The sequence below is a fragment of the Marmota flaviventris genome, chromosome 1 (assembly GCF_047511675.1).
Source record: "Marmota flaviventris isolate mMarFla1 chromosome 1, mMarFla1.hap1, whole genome shotgun sequence".
Classification (NCBI taxonomy): Eukaryota; Metazoa; Chordata; class Mammalia; order Rodentia; family Sciuridae; genus Marmota; species Marmota flaviventris.
This window is the reverse complement of record NC_092498.1, coordinates 185708011-185717606: the sequence shown is the minus strand read 5'-3', so window position 1 is coordinate 185717606 and position 9596 is coordinate 185708011. Positions and strand designations below refer to the sequence as shown.

Genomic DNA, 9596 nt, shown 5'->3' with positions numbered 1-9596 from the left:
AATTTCTCTAGATCATTTCTTTTGCTGCTGGTTTTATTTTTTATATTCTGGGTCATCTTCGCCATTTCTTTTCTTCAAACTGGGGTTACAGTACAAACAAAATTTATTGCTAAATGCAGCATGATCTAGAACCCACCCTGGACAATTCCTGGCACTTGTTTTTATCATATTTGCAGCATGAATTTCTTTTACAATATTGTGCTATATTGGACACTTGCTTTTAATACTAAAGTTGACATTTTAAATTCAATGGATACACTAGATTCTTAATTTCTATTAAATATGAATTTTGTTTTTTAAAAAATCTATGGGCTTTGTGGAAATTTTAATAGTTGAAAAGTCCAACTGCCTTTAATGGACACTGAATTAAAGTTTTGATTCTATGGATATGGTCTTAATGTTGAGGATCATAGCCAATCTGCTTTTATCAAGCTCTAGGTGAATATGGCTAAGAAAGAATGGAAGAGAAATGTTTCCATAATAAGTTGCAATGATTTCTCAAGTTTGTATCTTTCCTGGATATAGTTCCTTGCAAAACTGAATAGTGGAAAATAGGCTGTATGCAAGACACTATATTTAAGTAAGACCCTTTCCAATTTACAAAGGATTTTCCATGCATTTCATCAGTCGACAAAATTTTCTGAAACCCACACAAAAGAAGTCGGAATTTGTGAGGTAACTCTTGAAGCTTAGGAGTGCTGCTGGGCCCCACACTAAGAGAGCTGAGGGTGTCTATCACGTGTGGACCAGGATGGAAGGATGGAAGCCGTTACCATCCACACTTCCCCCTCCTGCCCTCCTAATGACCCCAGCTCTGGCCGGAGGGACCAACATCCCTTAGAATGAGAGGTTATTTAGCTTTGATATGAGTGCAGCCTTGGGACTCCCTGTAGAGAAATTGCTTATTCCAAAAATTTAGCTTCTTTTTCTTGTAAGTGGAAACATAGGAAGAAATGTGGCTTGGTATATGGGAAAAACAAAGCTGCATTGGAAATGAGTTTTGGATGGAGAAATGAGGATAAATGAGGGTCTTCTGAAGCTAGGAACACCAGCAACTACAGAGAAGAACCATGGCTAACTTGGCTCAAGACAATACGCATTTCAATAATGCATTTATTCCAAGATGTAAGACCTGCACCACTGGCAGGATGTGAATTAATTTATATAGTCCCAGATACAAATGACAAAACTGAATCACACTGAGAAACAAATTGTCTCTTCCACCGCTTCTAATTGCAGCCAGGAGGAAGCTCTCATCTTTGTAATGTATCTTTAACTCTCTCCCTTTACAAAGAGAGAACATCGTGAGCCATAAGAGTTTTAATTAGTGGCCATGATATGCAAACTTTCTTATAAAATCAACATATTAAAGTAAAAAAAAATATAGATTTATTTAAACAGAGGCATTGAACTTCAGGGGCCACTCACTGCTGTGGACTTGATCTCTTTGAGCCCCGATTTCCTCCTCTGAAAGGTGAAAATGTTAACCTTGCAAGGTTACCAGGAACATTAGAAAGGACATTGTCAACTCTTATTTACCATTCAAGCATTCAAATGACAAGTTAGGAGGTGTAAAGATGAAGGCACGTGGCAGCAGGGGGTGGGTGGGGGGGGACCAAGGATCATAAAGAACAGATATGGGGGGAGTTGAGTGTCAGAGTGAGAGGCAGAACTTTGAATTTAGGTTGTAGGGAGAAACTGAAGTTTATGAACAGGGTGTGTTCTGATGAAAGAGGTGGCTGAAGAAAATCCCTCCAGCAAAGTCGCATAGGACACACTGGAGAACAAAGAGGCTGGAGAGAAGAAACATCAAGAAGCCACCACTCTAGTGCTACAGGGTGGCGTAGAGAAGGAAGCCGAATGCTACATTTAAGAGAGATTGCAAGAGAAGGATAACAGGAGCAAGATGGCCTGGTGTGTTACTGTACAGCAGGTGAGTATACATAATAATTTTGCACTGTGCATTTTGGAAAGATGAAGGATTCTGAATCTTTGCCCCACAAAAAAATGATCGTGTTTGAAGAGACACAATGTCTCACCTAACTTGAACATTACACAATCTGTACAGGCAAGCCAAATATTACATGAAACCCCCCAGATACACATATAAATTTTGTTTTTATGTATCAATTAAAAATAAAGTTAAGCCAGGCACTGGCTTTTAAGTTAATTAAAAGTAAAGTTCAGTTAATTTTAACTTAATTAAAAATAAAGTTAAGCGCATGCCTGTAACCCCAGTGGCTCTGGGGGTTGAGGTAGGAGGATTGCAAGTTCAAAGCCAGCCTCAGCAAAAGTGAGGCGTAAGCAACTCAGTGAGACCCTGTCTCTAAATAAAATATAATACAGGGCTGGGGATGTGGCTCAGTGGTCAAGTGTCCCTGAGTTCAATTGCTGGTACCAATAAATAAACAAATGAATGCACAAATAAATAAATAATTTAATACAAAAAAAGAAAAGAGAGAAAGGTCAAGATTAGCAGTTGGTTGAACGGGGTTGGGTTGACAGATTAAAGGACAGAAAATAGGGAAGGCAGAAAAACCAACTGAGTTTATAAAAAGCTTTTCTGAGCTTGTTCATGTGGAGATGCACATACTCACGTTATTGATCACGTGTGGATGTATCTGTATGTGTACACTGGTAGTTTTAGGGATGGATACAAGAGGAAGAGAAAGGCAGCTCTCATGTCAGTTATCTAAAATGGAACTTAAACCTTGATGCTTCTTTTGGCTCTGACACTGATTTTTACACCCTTTCTCTGCCTGTATTCCTCATCCACAAGGTGGAGATGGTCAGACTGCCTCTTCTGTATCACCTCCAATCCATCACCCAGCCTGCCTATTTCACTCAGTAAGTCTCTCTTAAAACACCCCTTTCTCTCCAGTCCTCAGTATAGGAACCTTGGTATAAGGAACCATCCTCTCTCATCCAAGGGACTTCAAGAGCATTTTAATTGGTTTTTCAAGATTAACCCAAGTTTTCTCTAATTCTCCACACTGTAGCCAAAGTGAGTGACCTTTTCACAAGTAAGTCTGATCATGTCACTATCAACTGCCACTCTTACCCCCAATGGCTTCCTTTTGTCATATGTCCTACAAACCCCCTCACAACTTGGTCCCCATTTACATGTCCCACTTATCTCTTCTCCTCTCTTTCTCATACAAAGGCCCTGGGCCTTTGTAAATAATACTTCTTTGGACTGGAATGCTTCTCCTTTCCTGTTTTGCCTGGTTAGCCCACTCTTCTGAATTTACCACATCACTTCCACAGCAACAGTTTCCCTGTCCCCGACCCAATAGGAGTCAATCAAGGCCCTTTGCCGGGACTATTCCATTCCTTCAGAAAACACATCTCAGGATTTTATTGTATGTTCATGGTTGGGATCATTGAGGTAAAGCGATGCTCAGCTTTTTAACTGGCTGTTCTACGAGGGCACCATGTGTCTTACACAGTACCTGGGGACACAAAGGTAAAGAAATGAAGGGACACATGAATGAATATGGAAAAGAATGTCTACCTGGAGAGCTTATGTGACAGAGCTGCTCTAAGGACATTTGGTCAATACAACTTACTACTCAAATATAAGTCAAATTTTTGACATACAATGATGAATGTTCCTAGGAAGATCTCAAAATATTTACTAATACCCATACATTTGGTACCTTTCATCTTTGGGGGATTTATGGAATGCTGAGAGCCCATATTTTAGAACACAGCCTCCCTCACTATATTAGTTATCTATGGCTGCATAAGAAAATTACTCAAATTTTAATGACTTACAACAACACCATTTATTATTTCAAGTTTCTGTATGTTGGGAATCTGGCACAGCTTAGCTGGGTTCTCTACTTCAGGGTCTTCCACAGATGTTAACTGTACTACAGTCATCTGAAGTCCTGATTGGGAAGGTTTACTCTGAAATTCATGACTTCCTTTGAAGGACTCAGTTCCTCTGGAGCTATTGGACTCAGTCTTAGTTCTTAATGGGTATTGTTGAAGGCTACCCTCATCTGATTACCATCTGGGCTTCTCTAATATGGGAGTTTACTTCCTCAAAGCAAGCATGATGACAAGAAAGAAGGGGAGGAGCCCTCAGCAAAACAGAAGTCATAGCCTGTAATAACTTCATCTTGGAAATGACATCTCATCACTTCTGCAGGGTAATATACTTGTTAGGAGAAATTCATGAGGCCCATTCCGCACATTCAAGGGGAGGAAGTTGCTGAGGAGGTGTAATATCGGGAGGTAGAAAATCACTAATTGCCATCATAGAAGGTTGCCTGAACCACCCACTCAAATGCTCCAAGGTAGAGTTATATAGCAATCATGTCTCCAATCCTGCCTGGGCCTTGGGTGCCATTCATAATTAGGCTTTTCAGAAATGCGTGTGGCTATTCCTGATGATGGAATAATCCAGCTTAGCCCAGCAGCCCCACAGCAGATGACCTTATTGATTCACAACTTAAAATTTTTCTGTTTCTTCACAAGGTGTGTCAGGGAGAGAAACAGTCAATCTGACCCAGCAAGGTCATAGTTACTACATTTCCATTAAATAAATATTCACAGACTACAGCGGCCACCTCTAAGGTGGCAGATACTGTGTTTTAATTTCAGCAATTACGTGGCCTTCTGTCAGATTGATGTGGCTATGGTATTGAGATACAGAAGAAATGAAGAATTTCCACATGGGGTCAGGCCCAAAATAGGGAAGGAACTCAGTTAATGTTCTTCAACCTAAGTAGTTGATTGGGTGTGTTAGCAAAAATGACCTGCCACAGAAAAGGCCCTCTGTGAGTTCCCACAAGCTCAGCTCTGTTTTCTTGTCTGCTACATGTTGGCATAAGTTAGAGGTCACTGCCAGAATTCTAGCATAGGGTAAAACCTTCATGAAGAAAGACTTAAACTCTTGCTTTTGGCCTTATTAGTATCTAGTTGTGAGTAGTCAATAGGGAACGATGTACAATGAAAGGACTTCCACATTAGGAGACCCAGTTGGATGAATTATCTGTGAAGAGCTACAGCAAGTTGTAGGACCACTGTGGTGAGATACAGGCTGCTAGTTTGGAAAGAGGAGAGACAGGGTCCCATGTCCATGTTCTCCTGAAGTCTAATAGTGGATGGTTGGAGGGATTGACCCAGGCTCCACTTCACCCTTCTGACATTTGGAGGAGTTGGAAACATAAACACTACATTGGTCAGACTGTCTTCCTTGGGTTTGGAAGGTAGAAGTGAAGCCAAGGCTGTTGTGCTGTGTGGCACTGAAGGCTGACTGGAAGTCCCTAAATACGTGAGTGTTTGCTGTGGTGAGCTATCCTGGTGGTGCATTGATCAGCAAGTTTCCTGCACTATGGCGGAAACCCGGAGGTCCTGGCTTCTGCTTACCCAGCTCTGTTGGTGGTGCTGTCAGCACCTAATTCACTCAGCAAATATTTATCAAGTGCCATCTATATTGCAGGCACTAATTTAGGCCTTAGAATTTATCTGCAAACAAGAGACAGAATCCTGTCTCTGGAGCTTACCTTGAATTGTGGGAGGGAATACACATAAACCACATTAAGTAAATATTTTGTATTCTAAAAACTAACTTGCTATGAAAAAATAGGAAAAGCCAAACAGTATAAGGGGCACTGAAAGAGCTAGTAGTGGGAGTAGCAGTTTTAAAGTGGGGCAAGGTTTGCTATAGGTGACACTTGAGGAAAGATTTGAAGGAAGAGGGCATCAGTCCTATGGCACCTCTAAGGGAGGGGACTCTGTAGACAGAGGGAATAGTGAATGCAAAGATGCTTCACTGGGGATGTAATTGTGGAATTCAGAGACAGGAATCAGTGTGGCTGTAGAAGAGTGAGGGAGGGAGAGGGAGTAGATGAGGTCAGTCAGGTAATGGAGGGTCAGGTCTGTGCCTAATTCCCTATGTTAAATACCTTTCTGTTTGAAACAACTAGAATGATCTCTTTTTTTTTTTTCTCTAATAAACTGGGACTGATGCATACTCTTGGCAAAGTTTTATTTTCACCCTTAGAACTGAATTGATACTAGTTTGTGTGTTTGTACCTACTCCAAAGGCAATGCCTCATTAATCTCTGTACTCTGAACACCTAGCCTGGGGCCTTCCAGAGCAGGTACTTACGATATGATCATTAACACATGAGCACAGCTCTTTCCAAACCACTGCCTCTTCCAAGCAGGACACTTCTGTGAGGGAGGATGTAGCCTCCAAGATGGCTAGATGTGTGAGGGGGATGAAGATCTTCCTTGTTGAAGTAATACGTTTAGTATTCTAATGAAGTAATTATAAAAGTAAGTAATTATTGAAATAACCACATCAACTCCCAGTCATTAAAATCCTCCTAAACAGAGCTGGCATGATGGCTTAGGCTATTAGAAACCCTGGCAACCACCCAACGCCTACAATAGCTTCTAATTAATTGATCTCACCTCTAATCTGCTATTGTTAGCTCAGCACTGATCATTTGTTTGGCCTACAGATCCTATTGCCCCTTCCTTTTGATTGTATTTGTTACTGTACCCTCTCTATCTCTTTCAATTAAGCACAGGTTAAGTGGTTCACCCGCAAGAGAATAGGAGATAATGGCACCAATCAAAGTAATCTCTTTAATTTGCTAAATGGATTACAGGGAAACCCCAGCCAAAGTGAAGTCATAGCTAGTGGCCTTCACTTGAACTATACACTAGAAGTATCTAATTATTAACCCATCAGAAGCCAAACTTCATTGTGGGATAAATGTCTACAAAGTTAGCAAGGTGTAAGCAGTCTTCACTAGAAGAGATGGCTTGTCCAACTAAATGGTTCCCAGGGGAAAAAACCTTCCTCTGGCTCCCTTCCCAAATTTCTCGCTTGCCTTAACTTTCAAGAGCAACACACATCCTCATATACCAATCAAAGGCCTGGCCAGCACTCCAGTCAAGAGAGTGGATTTATAATCTCTTTAAGGACATGCTCCAGCTAGAATTCATTTTTCTTATTTGTACTATAAATGCAAATGCAGTTTCACAGGCACCATCGCTCTGGCTTTTGCTGACTCTGAAGAAAATGTATATTTAAGAGTAAACAAGTTTGTCCTTAAGCTGGTAAATGATCTTCCTTCTTTTGGTGACCCTGCTTTCCTCCTTTATGCACCCCCTCCACCCTACCCTGAGACTTAGGATGGGGAAAAGCATAGAAAGATCCCATGCCGCCAGAATTCTGGCTTTTTCACTTCTTTGGTTGATCATGCAAGCAAGCTAGCCAAAAGTGTTAAATTGAGTCATTTCACAGAAGAATAAGAGTAAGAGATAACTGCCCAATAAAATGGAAGTTGACAAAATACCCAAATAAAACCCTGTAGACTTCTCAAAGATGAAAGTACCTGGGTCCCAATTTGAATAATTCAGTTATGGTGGAAAGCTCCGTGTCTGCGAGTCCTCCAGGTTTGTGTGCTCACTGCTTTTCTCAATGTCTAACTGGGAGGATTTGCCCCTCCAACATCTCAGGTCCTGCAGGAAGTCTAGAGACTTCCAACATTCCTGAGCACTTTTTTGGTGGTGGTGGTGGTGGGGCATACTGGGGATTGAACTCAGGGGCACTCGACCACTGAGCCACATCCCCAGCCCTAGTTTGTATTTTATTTAGAGACAGGGTCTCACTGAGTTGCTTAGTGCCTCGCTGTTGCTGAGGCTGGCTTTGAATTTGCGATTCTCCTGTCTCAGCCTCCCAAGCAGCTGGGATTATAGGCATGTGCCACTGCGTCCAGCCCGAACACTCTTGAGGGGGCTTTATACAAGGTTATCTCATCCATGTCCGACTCTTCACTCTGATAGAGTCCAGCACATGCTCCAAGTGCAAATTATGGCAGTCTGGCATTGGAGAAAGGTCTCCCACATTTCCCTGCCCTTTTCCCCTTAAACACATCATGAGATTGTCATCGAGAGGTTCCCTCCCCAAAACCAAAGGGAAGGAGCGTTTTTCTTTCTGAAGACAAAGCATCACGGAGAACCTGAATAAACAGGCCTTGCTAAGTTCCAACTTCAGATCATACTTGCCTTGTCCAATCACACTTCTTCATGACTATTCACTTCTTCCAAAAACTCAGCAAGATATATACAAGTTTGGGCTGGGGATATAGCTCAGTTGGTAGAGTGTTTGCCTTGTATGCACAAGGCCCTGGGTTCAATCCCCAGAACCATAATAAATAAATAAGTGCATAAACAAACAAACAACAAAAAAACTTAAATAAATCCATATGCTTTTTTTCCCCCTCATTAATCTCTCTTTTGTTACAGAGGTCTCAGTCAGGAACTTAGGGATGGGTGAGAACAATGGCTAAAAGTTAATATACGCGTCACCAGCACCCAACCATCCTCACCACAGTGACATTCTCACTGACCACACTTCCTTGTGGATCTGGTGTGTACCTTATTCCACACAGCAATCATACTTTCTTTTCTAAATATATGCCCTAAAGTCACACCCCCAGGGGTCCATCTCCAGCCACACTCCATCTGCCTAAGTTAACACCCATTGAATCCCAATCAGAGGATTAACGCACTGATTCGGTTAAGGCCCTTGTAACCCCATTATTTTTCCCTTTGGGTCCCACCCTTTCTTCTAAGCTATTAGAGAAAAATATTAGCATTTCTTTCATAGATCAGTAATAATCCGTCTTTTCTCTAGATTTGGCTGTGGAACCTATTTTTGTATGTTAAAAAGTTTCCTTAAAATCTTTTCTCTATCAGGAGTCACTTTCTTTCCCAACACATACAAATCTGAACTCCTACCCAGCACAACCTATCTAAACTGCAAGCAGTTTATATCCATAAAACGGTTTTTGATTAAAAAAAATGGGTGGATAGGCACCCACAAAGCTTTGTAGTGAATAGAAGGAAATTGGGAGGCAGAAGTTTCAAGTTCCAGTGTTGGCTTAATCACTTGATAACGCATCCATAGAAGAGACAGGCAACCTTTCTGAGTTGTGGTTTTTAGTAAAATAGGGACATGAACTCTTTCTCAACCTTGTTTCTGAGAAAGACAAAAGGGAATGGTGTATATGGAAGGGTTATGGGAATCGTAAAGCCCCACACATGTGTAGGGTGTTATATGAGCAACATGTGAAAGTAACAGAATATTTAGCTCTAAGTGCCACTCCCCCGTGCTGCACAATTTTTCAGGGTTCAAATGTTAAAAATGTTGGTATCACACTGGGAAGAACTCAAGAAACTAAATGCTAAGCCAGTTAAGAATCATTACAATGAAATACAGCCACATACCTCAATATTTCTCCAAATCTGCAAAAGCATTTAACTTTCATGTGTGATCTCCTTTAGGAGGGGTTTCTATGTAGAATGCTGCTGCCTTCACTATGTTCTCTCGTAGGCTCACGTGGCCAAGTTCTCACACTCTGATAAATGTTTTAGTCAGTTTTTTCATCACTGTGACCAAAAGACCTGACAAGAACAACTTAGATGAGGAAACATCTATTTGGGGTTCACAGACATACAAGTCTCAGTCCATAGATGGCCGATTCCATGGCTCTAGGCCTGAGGTGAGGCAGAACATCATGGTGGAAGCAGGTGGGGGAAGAAAGCCGCTCAGAACATGATCA

General features: G+C 41.4%; 1 non-coding gene across 1 annotated transcript; it reads left to right on the top strand.

Annotated features, from left to right (window-relative positions):
* Nucleotides 1-8109: 8109 nt before the first annotated feature.
* On the top strand, nt 8110-8183 carry Trnat-ugu (transfer RNA threonine (anticodon UGU)). The gene has a single exon. It is a non-coding gene; the product is annotated as a tRNA-Thr (tRNA).
* The last annotated feature ends 1413 nt before the right edge of the window (nt 8184-9596 follow it).